The 14,423-nt window shown below is 49.7% G+C and overlaps 6 non-coding genes and 2 pseudogenes across 6 annotated transcripts; all 8 read left to right on the top strand.

Annotated features, from left to right (window-relative positions):
* The first annotated feature begins 805 nt into the window (after positions 1-805).
* LOC141234113 (U2 spliceosomal RNA) lies at positions 806-883 on the top strand (annotated as a pseudogene).
* Positions 884-6,447: 5,564 nt separating this feature from the next.
* On the top strand, positions 6,448-6,642 carry LOC141234068 (U2 spliceosomal RNA). Its single transcript, XR_012300088.1, has one exon. It is a non-coding gene; the product is annotated as a U2 spliceosomal RNA (small nuclear RNA).
* Positions 6,643-7,757: 1,115 nt separating this feature from the next.
* Positions 7,758-7,948, top strand: LOC141233846 (U2 spliceosomal RNA). The gene has a single exon (XR_012299874.1). It is a non-coding gene; the product is annotated as a U2 spliceosomal RNA (small nuclear RNA).
* A 1,115-nt stretch (positions 7,949-9,063) lies between these two features.
* LOC141233845 (U2 spliceosomal RNA) lies at positions 9,064-9,254 on the top strand. Its single transcript, XR_012299873.1, has one exon. It is a non-coding gene; the product is annotated as a U2 spliceosomal RNA (small nuclear RNA).
* Positions 9,255-10,363: 1,109 nt separating this feature from the next.
* On the top strand, positions 10,364-10,554 carry LOC141233844 (U2 spliceosomal RNA). The gene has a single exon (XR_012299872.1). It is a non-coding gene; the product is annotated as a U2 spliceosomal RNA (small nuclear RNA).
* Positions 10,555-11,669: 1,115 nt separating this feature from the next.
* On the top strand, positions 11,670-11,761 carry LOC141234125 (U2 spliceosomal RNA; annotated as a pseudogene).
* A 789-nt stretch (positions 11,762-12,550) lies between these two features.
* On the top strand, positions 12,551-12,733 carry LOC141234070 (U2 spliceosomal RNA). Its single transcript, XR_012300090.1, has one exon. It is a non-coding gene; the product is annotated as a U2 spliceosomal RNA (small nuclear RNA).
* Positions 12,734-13,848: 1,115 nt separating this feature from the next.
* LOC141233842 (U2 spliceosomal RNA) lies at positions 13,849-14,039 on the top strand. Its single transcript, XR_012299870.1, has one exon. It is a non-coding gene; the product is annotated as a U2 spliceosomal RNA (small nuclear RNA).
* Positions 14,040-14,423: the final 384 nt, after the last annotated feature.

The following is a 14,423-nucleotide window of genomic DNA, read 5'->3' as shown; positions in this document are numbered from 1 at the left end:
TAAGCTGCACAATATAATTGACCTTTCAGTATATTGTTGCACACACACCATCTATTTAGCAAATGCCCTTGTTATCAACAGCAGCCTTTTAAACTCACCTGAGCTAACAGGTATGTGCGCTGGTTACTCTGCTGCGCTTAAAATTTCTTTTTTGGTTTGCTACAATGCCTTTTCTGAAACGTTGTCTCCTTCTGCTGGAACACTGACTTCTTTCATTTAATGCCTGCAGACTATAAAAGAGAACCCAACCCAAAAAGTTTGGTTGATTAGTCTGTGGCATTCTGTTAAACTGTTGCTTATGGCGGTCTCTGTGAGCTTCTCAGCGACATTCAGCCAGCCAGGTATCCTGCCTGCAGTAGATGGAATGTGGCAATGGAACGCTGGCTGCGCGTGTCATAATAGGCTCTGAGCCTTTATATACCTGTGCACAGCAGCAGCCACCTTCAGTCTGCTGCTGGACAGCCAGCAGCAGCAGCAGCAGGAGAGGTATGTAATCAGGAGCCCTCCTGCTAAGGGTAGACAGCTGCTCGTTCCACCCCACCCCCCGCCTTAATTGGTTCTCCTCCCTTCCAACGGTGTTGAGGCGGGTGGGAACAGCAGGGGGTGAAGGTGCTGTGTTTAAAGAGGTGGAGTTATGCAGATCTAAAACGCGTGGATTGCAGCAGCAGCAAGCCGAAAAGTGCAGGCATGTAAGGGATCTAGAGGTTGACAACATGTCTTCTTAACGGGAGTCCAGGAGCTCATCTCCACAAATGGACTTTTCAGGATCCTTGGGTGGCTCCGTAGTTTGAAACCAATTCTGGTTATCGCTTCTCGGCCTTTTGGCTAAGATCAAGTGTAGTATCTGTTCTTTTAAGAACACAAGAGCTACGATCTACACTTGACGAGAGCGATCGAACTCGGAAGGAGAAGAGCTTCGGAGCCCAGCTGACATCGGAGAAGGAAGGCGGATATCGGTGGGAGGAAGAAGCTCTAAAGAATCCAGAAGAAGACGAAGACTCGGAGAAGAATCGGGCTGTCCTGTGGAATCTTCGAAGAAGAAAATCATCGAGACAAAGACCTTTCGGGGAATTTGTCCAGAACACGACGGGAGAAGAATCTGCATAGCTCCACCCATTCCGGGAAGAGTTCCAGATCCAGCTCCAAGAAGTAACTGCAGGAGGAAAGCCATGGCAAGCGCTGCGAGGAAGGCCGAAAAGAAGAGCCTGGAGCAGGGGACAGCCAGGAGGGCCCAGCCAGGAGCAGATTCTGACCCCAAGGACTCTGCCTCCACGACTGGCCAGCAGAAGGGACCCCAGAAGCCCCGCCACGAAGCTCCAGCCCTGGAGCCATGGATGCGGCAGACGGTGGCCCTGAAGCTGAAGGAAGTGGATGGGAGGGTGCCGGACTTGTCCTCGGACGTGTTCTGCCAGAAGATGCTGCTGGATCGAGGCTTCTCCAGGTCGGACACCCTCAGCATCCAGACCTTCTTGACGGGGATCTTCTTCATCACCTTCGCCATTGTGAACACCTGCAGGAGGTTCTGGGAAATGGTAAGCGCAAAAGGACCGGATAATTCTTTCTCTGCCTTTACAGGTAGCTGCCCTATCCAGAGGGACGAAAGGAGGATCACGGTCTCCATGCGCAACCCGCACACCCCAGGCCAAGACATCTGTACCTTCCTGAGACGCTTCTGTTTGGTTGTGAAGGAACCCTCTCACATCCTGAATGGACTCGGCTTCTGGACAGGTAAGTGGTCGGTGACCGTTAGACTTCACAGGGACCTGGCGTACTCAGACGGACTTCGGCACCTGCCCCCGACATTCTCCCTGGGCAACTCCTACGGCCTCATCTATTACCCGGACATGCCGCGGAACTGCAGGAGATGCGGCAAGAACGGCCACGAGATGAAGGACTGCAAGGAGGATGCCTGCAGGATTTGTCGAGTGACGGGACACAGCTCGAAGGACTGCCCGAAGAAGACATCCTGCAACCTGTGTGGGCTGGCGGCTCATCTGTACAAGGATTGCCCCAAGCGTGAGAGATCCTGGGCATCGGTGGTTGCGACGACCCCAGCTACGGAGGACAAGGCCCCGACGACCAGGCCTGTGAAGGTCAAGGACGCGACGACCAAGGCCCCAGCGGCCAAGGCCGAGACGACCAAGGCCAAAGCGGTCAAGGAGTCGGTGGCCAAAGCCCCAGCGACGGTCCCAGCAGCTCCGAAGCAGAAGAAAAAGTCAAAGGAGGGTAAGAGTTCTGTCACCCCTCTCTCGATCCCTCCCCCTGCCACCCCCGTCCAATTCCCCCCCACCCCGGCCACCCCTGCTGAGGATTCCACTTCCTCTTCCTCCTTCCCCTACTCCTCAGCAGGTGTCCTTTCCCCTGCCCCGGCAGCCACTCTCCCTCCCCAGACCATGGTAGCGGTGGAATTAACCTTTCCTCCACCCGCCGCTATCTATTCCGAGGAGGATTTTCCCCTTCTTGTCTCCCCAGTTCCAACCCGGGGAAAGAGGAAGGTGGAGGACAGCCCTGCTACTGAATCCTCCAAAAAGAAGATTCTGGATTTCGTAGGCGAAAAGGAGGATACCCTCCCTGAGCCAGAAGAGATGGAGCACATGGTTGAGACCCTGGTGGCCGAGCCAGAAGAGGAGGAACTGGGAGTCGCCGAGATCGAGGCCGCGCTGCTTTACCAGATGGAGGAAGAGGGCCTGCTGGTGATCCCGTCACCAGCAGTCAACACCGACGAGGGACCACCCGACCGGAGTGGTAACTAAGGTGTATTGCCTGCGCTAACTTTTTCTTTTTTCCCTACATGATGGCTAATATTAACTTATTTTCCATTAATGTCAGGAGCATCAAGGACAAGTTCAGACGTCAGACTATTTATGCCTTCCTTACTTCCCAGTTGTGTGATGTTTATATGTTGCAGGAATGTTCCCTTCCCTCCTCTAGGTCCTTCAAACATCTGGCCAGGGAGTGGTCCCACGGTCCATCCTACTGGTCCGGTGGGGATGACTGCAAGTCTGCGGGGGTCGCAATTCTGATCAGGGGGGGCGCATTCACGCTTGAGTCCGTCCAGGAGCTCATCTGCGGCAGGGCTCTTGTTGTAGATGGCAACTGGGCGGGAGAACCTGTCAGGTTCATCAACGTGTATGCGTCCCCACTGAAGAATGAGCGTTTGGAGCTTTTCCAGACCCTGCGGCTTCAGCTTGCCACCACCAGGACCTTAGTGATGGCCGGGGATTTCAACTGCCCCATCGAGGAGGATGGTCGTAGTTCTGGCACATCTGCCAAGTTGGACATCACGTCCAAGCTGCTCATCGAGATGGTAACCGAGGCCTCTCTTCAGGACGTGGTGGGCTCCATGGGGAGAGGCTCCACGAACTATTCGTGGAGCCGACCCGATGGCTCACTCCGCTCCAGGATTGACTTTGTGTTCACCTCTCGGGCAGTCAGGCAGAGTAGGCACTCGATAGTCTCCTGCTTCTTCTCCGACCAGAGAGCCATTCACTTACAAGGTGTCCTCGGCGACGGTTTTCCGTCCGGCCCCGGCTCCTGGAAGCTGAATTGTGCTCTGCTGGCTCAGGATGAAGTCGTGGAGGAGCTGAGAGCAGCCTACGCAATGTGGCAGTCCTACAAGGGTAGCTTCCAAACAGTCTCTGATTGGTGGGAATATGTTAAACTTGAGTTTCGCTGTTTCTTTCAGGCCAAGGGTCGACAACAGGAGTGTGAGAAGAGGAGGGACTTCAGAGGGCTGCAGCGCGAGCTGCGGTCGCTGCAGGACCTTCTTCACTGCGGCTGGGACGTGAGGGAGGAGCTGGAGGAGACCAAGAAGAGCCTGAAAAGGCACTTTGAGGAGGAGTCCAAGCGAATCGTCTTCCGTTCCAAAGTGGAGAATCTGGAGAAGGGTGAGAAATGTAACTCATTCTTTTTCAGGAAACTTCATGCCGGTCACACGCCCCTGAACGAGCTGCGAGACGAGAGCGGAAACATGCGACGTGGGAAGGAGGACGTGATGAGGGTCGTCAGCGACTTCTACAGCGAACTCTACTCCCACAAGACTACCGACCCTGACGATGCTGATAAGTTCCTGTCAGATATCACTAACCATCTTGATCCTGCAGGCACGGCAGCCTTGGACAAACCTCTGATGGTGGGCGAATTGCTCTCTGCCGCTAAATCCTTTAGGACCGGCAGGACCCCGGGCAGTGATGGTCTTCCAGCGGAGCTCTATGTAGCGCTGGGAGACCTCATCTGTCCGGACCTGTTGGACCTGTACGAGGAGATGGTGGTGGAGGGTAGAATGCCTCCATCTTTGAGGGAAGGAATGGTCACGATCCTGTACAAGCGGAAGGGAGAGAGGTGCGACCTGAGGAATTGGCGTCCCATCACTCTGCTCAACGTGGACTACAAGATCCTGGCCAAGACGATGGCGACACGACTTAAGACGGTCATCGGACGGATCATCCACCCGGACCAGACCTGCGGCATCCCTGGACGTCGCATCGCAGACAGCCTCGCTCTCGTGCGGGACACGGTCGAGTACATCAAGGTCCGCCGCGCACACGCGGCCCTGGTCTCCTTGGATCAGGAGAAGGCCTTCGACCGGGTTTCCCACGAGTTCATGGGCCGAGCTCTGCACCGGTTAGGTTTGGGTAACATGTTTTGTTCGTATGTCCGTCTGATGTATTTTGATATCCACAGCTCGGTGTTGGTGAACGGCTGGAAGACTGACCCCTTCCCTGTCCTCTCTGGGGTCAGACAAGGCTGCCCTCTATCACCTCTTCTTCTTGTTTGTGTTATAGAACTCTTCGCAGAGGCTATCCGGCAGAATGGAGAGATCAGAGGGATCACCGCACCGGGTCCGGGACGACACGAGGTCAAGTGCTCGCTCTACATGGACGACGTCACCGTCTTCTGCGCTGATCGTGGTTCAGTCGACGCCCTCGTCCAGACGTGTGAGAGGTTCGGCCGGGCTTCAGGGGCCAAAGTCAACTGCAGGAAGTCGGAAGCCATGCTCTTCGGGGATTGGCAGCCGGCCTCCTCCGCCCCCTTCCCCTTCAACATTCAACCGGATTTCCTCAAGGTGCTGGGAGTCTGGTTCGGGAAGGAAGGAGCGGCCCTCAAGTCCTGGCAAGAACGCTTGGCCAAGGTGAAGCAACGGATCGGACTCTGGAGCCTCAGACACCTCACTTGTGAGGGTAAGGCACTCGTCCTGCGTAATGAGGTCCTGCCCGTCTTGCAGTACACGGCGCAGACCTGGCCCCCACACGTCACTGTGTGCAGGGCCATTACCAGGACAGTGTTTCACTTTGTCTGGGGATCCAAGATGGACAGAGTCAGGCGGGCCGTCATGTACAAGGAGCCTCGCAAGGGTGGGAAGGGCGTTCCAGATATCCCCACCCTCCTGCGATCCTCTTTTGTGTGTGATTGTGTCCGCCGGACTTTGCAAGTCAAGAATGGCTCCGCGGGCAGGTCCATGTCTCGCTTCTTCCTGCTTCCTCTTTGGAGGCGACTCGGCTGGGACAAGTGGGACAGCTCTTTCCCCTACAACTGGACGACGCCATGGTTCTACGGAGACGTCGTTCGATTTGTGGGGGAGCATCAACTGGAGGGACTCAAGCCCGACTTGTGGAAGCCCAAAACTATCCACAAGCTAATCAGAGCCAAGGATGACGTGGAGAACATCACAGGACTTCACCAGGACACGCTGGAGACTGTGTGGACAAATGTGTCGTCTGACAGGCTGACCAACGGGCACAAGGACTTGTCGTGGATGGCGATTCAGGGCGGACTGCCCGTCCGGTCATTCATGCATGCCCGGAACCTGTGCAAGACCCGGTACTGCCCAAGGTGCCCCTTCGTGGAGGAAACATCTTTGCACACTTTTTGGGACTGCGGATTTGCACAGCGCCTATTGACTGCACTTGAGGACGACCTGAGGAACTCTGTCCCCAGGGCGAGCCTATCGCACCATTCTGTGCTTTACGGACTCTTCCCTGGGGTTCATACCGTCGGAGCCATCCAGGAGGCTTGGCGCCTTATGAACTGCTTCAAGGATGCCGTTTGGGTCGCCAGGAACCGGCTCATCTTGAGGAGGGAGAGGATGTCCATCCAGGACTGCCGCAGGCTGATCCACAGCCTGCTCAGAGACTATTCCATCATGGACGGTCCGGAGGACGAGGATGAGGACTAAACCCCTCCTCCCCCTCTCCCCTTATGTGTCTTGTCTTTCAATAAAGCTTCGGGCCTGTGATTTTCCCCTCCCCATCCCCTTTTTCCCAATCCCCATCCCTTATCACGGTTCGTCGTACTGTATTGATTGACATGCTTTTTCTTTCAGATTGAGTGTTTTGTGTAGCATAGGGGTGTGATGTGTCTAGTTAGTGCGTCGTATCCTCATGCTATGTAAATATGATGTAGAATTCTGTGAGTACTGGGCTGCGGCACTGTACACTGTCTGTTAACTTATTTTTTGTGCTAATAAAAGATATATTCAATCAAAAAAAATCTGTTCTTATCAGTTTAATATCTGATACGTCCCCTATCTGGGGACCATATATTAAATGGATTTTTAGAACAGGGAGATGGAAAAAGAGCTTGCTCTGTCCACTCCACGCATTGACCTGGTATTGCAGTATCTCCAGGACCGGTGCACCCCTTCTTTAATGCAGTTTCTAAAATCAGAAAGAATTGAATTCAATGTTTTTTGTTCATTTTGCTTGTTTGTCGGATTTTGGGATGGACTCTTTGGCTTTGCTTTTCTTCTCCTCATTGGATTTTTCATGTTCAAAGTTGCAGAAGCCAGATTACAAGCTCATTTTGGTTCAACTTCAGCAACTGTGCATTGCATTGCCATGTAATGTGATGCAATGCTATCTTTCTAGCTCTCCCTTTTTACTTCCTTTTGGATAAACAGACATATTAGGCAAGCATTTTGGAGCTTTCACCTAAATAACTACAGGTGGTGAGATAAGCTGCACAATATAATTGACCTTTCAGTATATTGTTGCACACACACCATCTATTTAGCAAATGCCCTTGTTATCAACAGCAGCCTTTTAAACTCACCTGAGCTAACAGGTATGTGCGCTGGTTACTCTGCTGCGCTTAAAATTTCTTTTTTGGTTTGCTACAATGCCTTTTCTGAAACGTTGTCTCCTTCTGCTGGAACACTGACTTCTTTCATTTAATGCCTGCAGACTATAAAAGAGAACCCAACCCAAAAAGTTTGGTTGATTAGTCTGTGGCATTCTGTTAAACTGTTGCTTATGGCGGTCTCTGTGAGCTTCTCAGCGACATTCAGCCAGCCAGGTATCCTGCCTGCAGTAGATGGAATGTGGCAATGGAACGCTGGCTGCGCGTGTCATAATAGGCTCTGAGCCTTTATATACCTGTGCACAGCAGCAGCCACCTTCAGTCTGCTGCTGGACAGCCAGCAGCAGCAGCAGCAGGAGAGGTATGTAATCAGGAGCCCTCCTGCTAAGGGTAGACAGCTGCTCGTTCCACCCCACCCCCCGCCTTAATTGGTTCTCCTCCCTTCCAACGGTGTTGAGGCGGGTGGGAACAGCAGGGGGTGAAGGTGCTGTGTTTAAAGAGGTGGAGTTATGCAGATCTAAAACGCGTGGATTGCAGCAGCAGCAAGCCGAAAAGTGCAGGCATGTAAGGGATCTAGAGGTTGACAACATGTCTTCTTAACGGGAGTCCAGGAGCTCATCTCCACAAATGGACTTTTCAGGATCCTTGGGTGGCTCCGTAGTTTGAAACCAATTCTGGTTATCGCTTCTCGGCCTTTTGGCTAAGATCAAGTGTAGTATCTGTTCTTATCAGTTTAATATCTGATACGTCCCCTATCTGGGGACCATATATTAAATGGATTTTTAGAACAGGGAGATGGAAAAAGAGCTTGCTCTGTCCACTCCACGCATTGACCTGGTATTGCAGTATCTCCAGGACCGGTGCACCCCTTCTTTAATGCAGTTTCTAAAATCAGAAAGAATTGAATTCAATGTTTTTTGTTCATTTTGCTTGTTTGTCGGATTTTGGGATGGACTCTTTGGCTTTGCTTTTCTTCTCCTCATTGGATTTTTCATGTTCAAAGTTGCAGAAGCCAGATTACAAGCTCATTTTGGTTCAACTTCAGCAACTGTGCATTGCATTGCCATGTAATGTGATGCAATGCTATCTTTCTAGCTCTCCCTTTTTACTTCCTTTTGGATAAACAGACATATTAGGCAAGCATTTTGGAGCTTTCACCTAAATAACTACAGGTGGTGAGATAAGCTGCACAATATAATTGACCTTTCAGTATATTGTTGCACACACACCATCTATTTAGCAAATGCCCTTGTTATCAACAGCAGCCTTTTAAACTCACCTGAGCTAACAGGTATGTGCGCTGGTTACTCTGCTGCGCTTAAAATTTCTTTTTTGGTTTGCTACAATGCCTTTTCTGAAACGTTGTCTCCTTCTGCTGGAACACTGACTTCTTTCATTTAATGCCTGCAGACTATAAAAGAGAACCCAACCCAAAAAGTTTGGTTGATTAGTCTGTGGCATTTTGTTAAACTGTTGCTTATGGCGGTCTCTGTGAGCTTCTCAGCGACATTCAGCCAGCCAGGTATCCTGCCTGCAGTAGATGGAATGTGGCAATGGAACGCTGGCTGCGCGTGTCATAATAGGCTCTGAGCCTTTATATACCTGTGCACAGCAGCAGCCACCTTCAGTCTGCTGCTGGACAGCCAGCAGCAGCAGCAGCAGGAGAGGTATGTAATCAGGAGCCCTCCTGCTAAGGGTAGACAGCTGCTCGTTCCACCCCACCCCCCGCCTTAATTGGTTCTCCTCCCTTCCAACGGTGTTGAGGCGGGTGGGAACAGCAGGGGGTGAAGGTCCTGTGTTTAAAGAGGTGGAGTTATGCAGATCTAAAACGCGTGGATTGCAGCAGCAGCAAGCCGAAAAGTGCAGGCATGTAAGGGATCTAGAGGTTGACAACATGTCTTCTTAACGGGAGTCCAGGAGCTCATCTCCACAAATGGACTTTTCAGGATCCTTGGGTGGCTCCGTAGTTTGAAACCAATTCTGGTTATCGCTTCTCGGCCTTTTGGCTAAGATCAAGTGTAGTATCTGTTCTTATCAGTTTAATATCTGATACGTCCCCTATCTGGGGACCATATATTAAATGGATTTTTAGAACAGGGAGATGGAAAAAGAGCTTGCTCTGTCCACTCCACGCATTGACCTGGTATTGCAGTATCTCCAGGACCGGTGCACCCCTTCTTTAATGCAGTTTCTAAAATCAGAAAGAATTGAATTCAATGTTTTTTGTTCATTTTGCTTGTTTGTCGGATTTTGGGATGGACTCTTTGGCTTTGCTTTTCTTCTCCTCATTGGATTTTTCATGTTCAAAGTTGCAGAAGCCAGATTACAAGCTCATTTTGGTTCAACTTCAGCAACTGTGCATTGCATTGCCATGTAATGTGATGCAATGCTATCTTTCTAGCTCTCCCTTTTTACTTCCTTTTGGATAAACAGACATATTAGGCAAGCATTTTGGAGCTTTCACCTAAATAACTACAGGTGGTGAGATAAGCTGCACAATATAATTGACCTTTCAGTATATTGTTGCACACACACCATCTATTTAGCAAATGCCCTTGTTATCAACAGCAGCCTTTTAAACTCACCTGAGCTAACAGGTATGTGCGCTGGTTACTCTGCTGCGCTTAAAATTTCTTTTTTGGTTTGCTACAATGCCTTTTCTGAAACGTTGTCTCCTTCTGCTGGAACACTGACTTCTTTCATTTAATGCCTGCAGACTATAAAAGAGAACCCAACCCAAAAAGTTTGGTTGATTAGTCTGTGGCATTCTGTTAAACTGTTGCTTATGGCGGTCTCTGTGAGCTTCTCAGCGACATTCAGCCAGCCAGGTATCCTGCCTGCAGTAGATGGAATGTGGCAATGGAACGCTGGCTGCGCGTGTCATAATAGGCTCTGAGCCTTTATATACCTGTGCACAGCAGCAGCCACCTTCAGTCTGCTGCTGGACAGCCAGCAGCAGCAGGAGAGGTATGTAATCAGGAGCCCTCCTGCTAAGGGTAGACAGCTGCTCGTTCCACCCCACCCCCCGCCTTAATTGGTTCTCCTCCCTTCCAACGGTGTTGAGGCGGGTGGGAACAGCAGGGGGTGAAGGTGCTGTGTTTAAAGAGGTGGAGTTATGCAGATCTAAAACGCGTGAATTGCAGCAGCAGCAAGCCGAAAAGTGCAGGCATGTAAGGGATCTAGAGGTTGACAACATGTCTTCTTAACGGGAGTCCAGGATCTCATCTCCACAAATGGACTTTTCAGGATCCTTGGGTGGCTCCGTAGTTTGAAACCAATTCTGGTTATCGCTTCTCGGCCTTTTGGCTAAGATCAAGTGTAGTATCTGTTCTTATCAGTTTAATATCTGATACGTCCCCTATCTGGGGACCATATATTAAATGGATTTTTAGAACAGGGAGATGGAAAAAGAGCTTGCTCTGTCCACTCCACGCATTGACCTGGTATTGCAGTATCTCCAGGACCGGTGCACCCCTTCTTTAATGCAGTTTCTAAAATCAGAAAGAATTGAATTCAATGTTTTTTGTTCATTTTGCTTGTTTGTCGGATTTTGGGATGGACTCTTTGGCTTTGCTTTTCTTCTCCTCATTGGATTTTTCATGTTCAAAGTTGCAGAAGCCAGATTACAAGCTCATTTTGGTTCAACTTCAGCAACTGTGCATTGCATTGCCATGTAATGTGATGCAATGCTATCTTTCTAGCTCTCCCTTTTTACTTCCTTTTGGATAAACAGACATATTAGGCAAGCATTTTGGAGCTTTCACCTAAATAACTACAGGTGGTGAGATAAGCTGCACAATATAATTGACCTTTCAGTATATTGTTGCACACACACCATCTATTTAGCAAATGCCCTTGTTATCAACAGCAGCCTTTTAAACTCACCTGAGCTAACAGGTATGTGCGCTGGTTACTCTGCTGCGCTTAAAATTTCTTTTTTGGTTTGCTACAATGCCTTTTCTGAAACGTTGTCTCCTTCTGCTGGAACACTGACTTCTTTCATTTAATGCCTGCAGACTATAAAAGAGAACCCAACCCAAAAAGTTTGGTTGATTAGTCTGTGGCATTCTGTTAAACTGTTGCTTATGGCGGTCTCTGTGAGCTTCTCAGCGACATTCAGCCAGCCAGGTATCCTGCCTGCAGTAGATGGAATGTGGCAATGGAACGCTGGCTGCGCGTGTCATAATAGGCTCTGAGCCTTTATATACCTGTGCACAGCAGCAGCCACCTTCAGTCTGCTGCTGGACAGCCAGCAGCAGCAGCAGCAGGAGAGGTATGTAATCAGGAGCCCTCCTGCTAAGGGTAGACAGCTGCTCGTTCCACCCCACCCCCCGCCTTAATTGGTTCTCCTCCCTTCCAACGGTGTTGAGGCGGGTGGGAACAGCAGGGGGTGAAGGTGCTGTGTTTAAAGAGGTGGAGTTATGCAGATCTAAAACGCGTGGATTGCAGCAGCAGCAAGCCGAAAAGTGCAGGCATGTAAGGGATCTAGAGGTTGACAACATGTCTTCTTAACGGGAGTCCAGGAGCTCATCTCCACAAATGGACTTTTCAGGATCCTTGGGTGGCTCCGTAGTTTGAAACCAATTCTGGTTATCGCTTCTCGGCCTTTTGGCTAAGATCAAGTGTAGTATCTTTCGAAAAGGCGGTTTTGGATGTTGGCCGCCCTAGTAGATTGATACATTATGCACACTGGGGTTTAGGCGCTTGTTAGTACGCCAGGTGGCTAATATAGTCATCTGGTGGAAAGCATGGCCCCCCAGGATCGACGCCATTGGGCCGGGGAAGATCGAAAGCCCGAAGTGTGAAGTGCCCCAGGAGTGGTGACCCTGGGGTGCCTTAACTCACTGGGATTGGGAACCCCACTTGAGTTTATGGCACATTTGCACAAGCACTTCAAATTTTCTTTCTTCGCACACACCCTTATTCCGGGCCTTCTGGCCTTAGGATGGGGAATTTTTCAATTCCCGGTCGAAGGTCCGGGCAGTATTATACTGTGAAACCTTCACTATTTATTTAATTTCTTTGTCAATGTGTGTCCACTTATTCACGTGTGTCACGTCCTACTAGGATTTTGTCGGGATGCGGTTCCCTTACGGGTTCCTCTCTTGGCAGGTCTAGGGGGGGAGTGTGTGGCCATCAGGTTCCGCTCCCCCCTGAACCCCCCTGGCTCTCCTCTTTCGGGAGGAGAGCGTTGTTGGCTCCCCTCTTCCGGGAGGGGAGCACAGTCTTTGGCTCCCAGTGCCTTGCTCGGGTGAGAACTCGGGCAGGTGCTGGGGGTAAGATTGGGTCGCCTCTGGCTTCGGCTGGAGGTGGCTTTTTGTCCCTGTTCCTCGCTGTGGCCTTTTTGCTCGGAGGGACGGGGAATGGTTTGGGGGACCCTTCTCCTTTTGGAGAGGGTTTCAAGAAGACCAGCATCCTAGTGCACTTTTTTTGTGGCACTTGTCACTTTTTTAAGCGCACTCGGGTTTTGTACACGAATTCGGGCTTTCGATAAAAAAAAAAATCTGTTCTTATCAGTTTAATATCTGATACGTCCCCTATCTGGGGACCATATATTAAATGGATTTTTAGAACAGGGAGATGGAAAAAGAGCTTGCTCTGTCCACTCCACGCATTGACCTGGTATTGCAGTATCTCCAGGACCGGTGCACCCCTTCTTTAATGCAGTTTCTAAAATCAGAAAGAATTGAATTCAATGTTTTTTGTTCATTTTGCTTGTTTGTCGGATTTTGGGATGGACTCTTTGGCTTTGCTTTTCTTCTCCTCATTGGATTTTTCATGTTCAAAGTTGCAGAAGCCAGATTACAAGCTCATTTTGGTTCAACTTCAGCAACTGTGCATTGCATTGCCATGTAATGTGATGCAATGCTATCTTTCTAGCTCTCCCTTTTTACTTCCTTTTGGATAAACAGACATATTAGGCAAGCATTTTGGAGCTTTCACCTAAATAACTACAGGTGGTGAGATAAGCTGCACAATATAATTGACCTTTCAGTATATTGTTGCACACACACCATCTATTTAGCAAATGCCCTTGTTATCAACAGCAGCCTTTTAAACTCACCTGAGCTAACAGGTATGTGCGCTGGTTACTCTGCTGCGCTTAAAATTTCTTTTTTGGTTTGCTACAATGCCTTTTCTGAAACGTTGTCTCCTTCTGCTGGAACACTGACTTCTTTCATTTAATGCCTGCAGACTATAAAAGAGAACCCAACCCAAAAAGTTTGGTTGATTAGTCTGTGGCATTCTGTTAAACTGTTGCTTATGGCGGTCTCTGTGAGCTTCTCAGCGACATTCAGCCAGCCAGGTATCCTGCCTGCAGTAGATGGAATGTGGCAATGGAACGCTGGCTGCGCGTGTCATAATAGGCTCTGAGCCTTTATATACCTGTGCACAGCAGCAGCCACCTTCAGTCTGCTGCTGGACAGCCAGCAGCAGCAGCAGCAGGAGAGGTATGTAATCAGGAGCCCTCCTGCTAAGGGTAGACAGCTGCTCGTTCCACCCCACCCCCCGCCTTAATTGGTTCTCCTCCATTCCAACGGTGTTGAGGCGGGTGGGAACAGCAGGGGGTGAAGGTGCTGTGTTTAAAGAGGTGGAGTTATGCAGATCTAAAACGCGTGGATTGCAGCAGCAGCAAGCCGAAAAGTGCAGGCATGTAAGGGATCTAGAGGTTGACAACATGTCTTCTTAACGGGAGTCCAGGAGCTCATCTCCACAAATGGACTTTTCAGGATCCTTGGGTGGCTCCGTAGTTTGAAACCAATTCTGGTTATCGCTTCTCGGCCTTTTGGCTAAGATCAAGTGTAGTATCTGTTCTTATCAGTTTAATATCTGATACGTCCCCTATCTGGGGACCATATATTAAATGGATTTTTAGAACAGGGAGATGGAAAAAGAGCTTGCTCTGTCCACTCCACGCATTGACCTGGTATTGCAGTATCTCCAGGACCGGTGCACCCCTTCTTTAATGCAGTTTCTAAAATCAGAAAGAATTGAATTCAATGTTTTTTGTTCATTTTGCTTGTTTGTCGGATTTTGGGATGGACTCTTTGGCTTTGCTTTTCTTCTCCTCATTGGATTTTTCATGTTCAAAGTTGCAGAAGCCAGATTACAAGCTCATTTTGGTTCAACTTCAGCAACTGTGCATTGCATTGCCATGTAATGTGATGCAATGCTATCTTTCTAGCTCTCCCTTTTTACTTCCTTTTGGATAAACAGACATATTAGGCAAGCATTTTGGAGCTTTCACCTAAATAACTACAGGTGGTGAGATAAGCTGCACAATATAATTGACCTTTCAGTATATTGTTGCACACACACCATCTATTTAGCAAATGCCCTTGTTA

Source organism: Phyllobates terribilis, unplaced genomic scaffold (genome assembly GCF_046119375.1).
Source record: "Phyllobates terribilis strain yellow unplaced genomic scaffold, ASM4611937v1 Scaffold_629__1_contigs__length_933511, whole genome shotgun sequence".
In the NCBI taxonomy this organism is placed as follows: Eukaryota; Metazoa; Chordata; class Amphibia; order Anura; family Dendrobatidae; genus Phyllobates; species Phyllobates terribilis.
The sequence above is the reverse complement of the archived record's forward strand: the minus strand, read 5'-3'. Positions and strand labels throughout refer to the sequence as shown.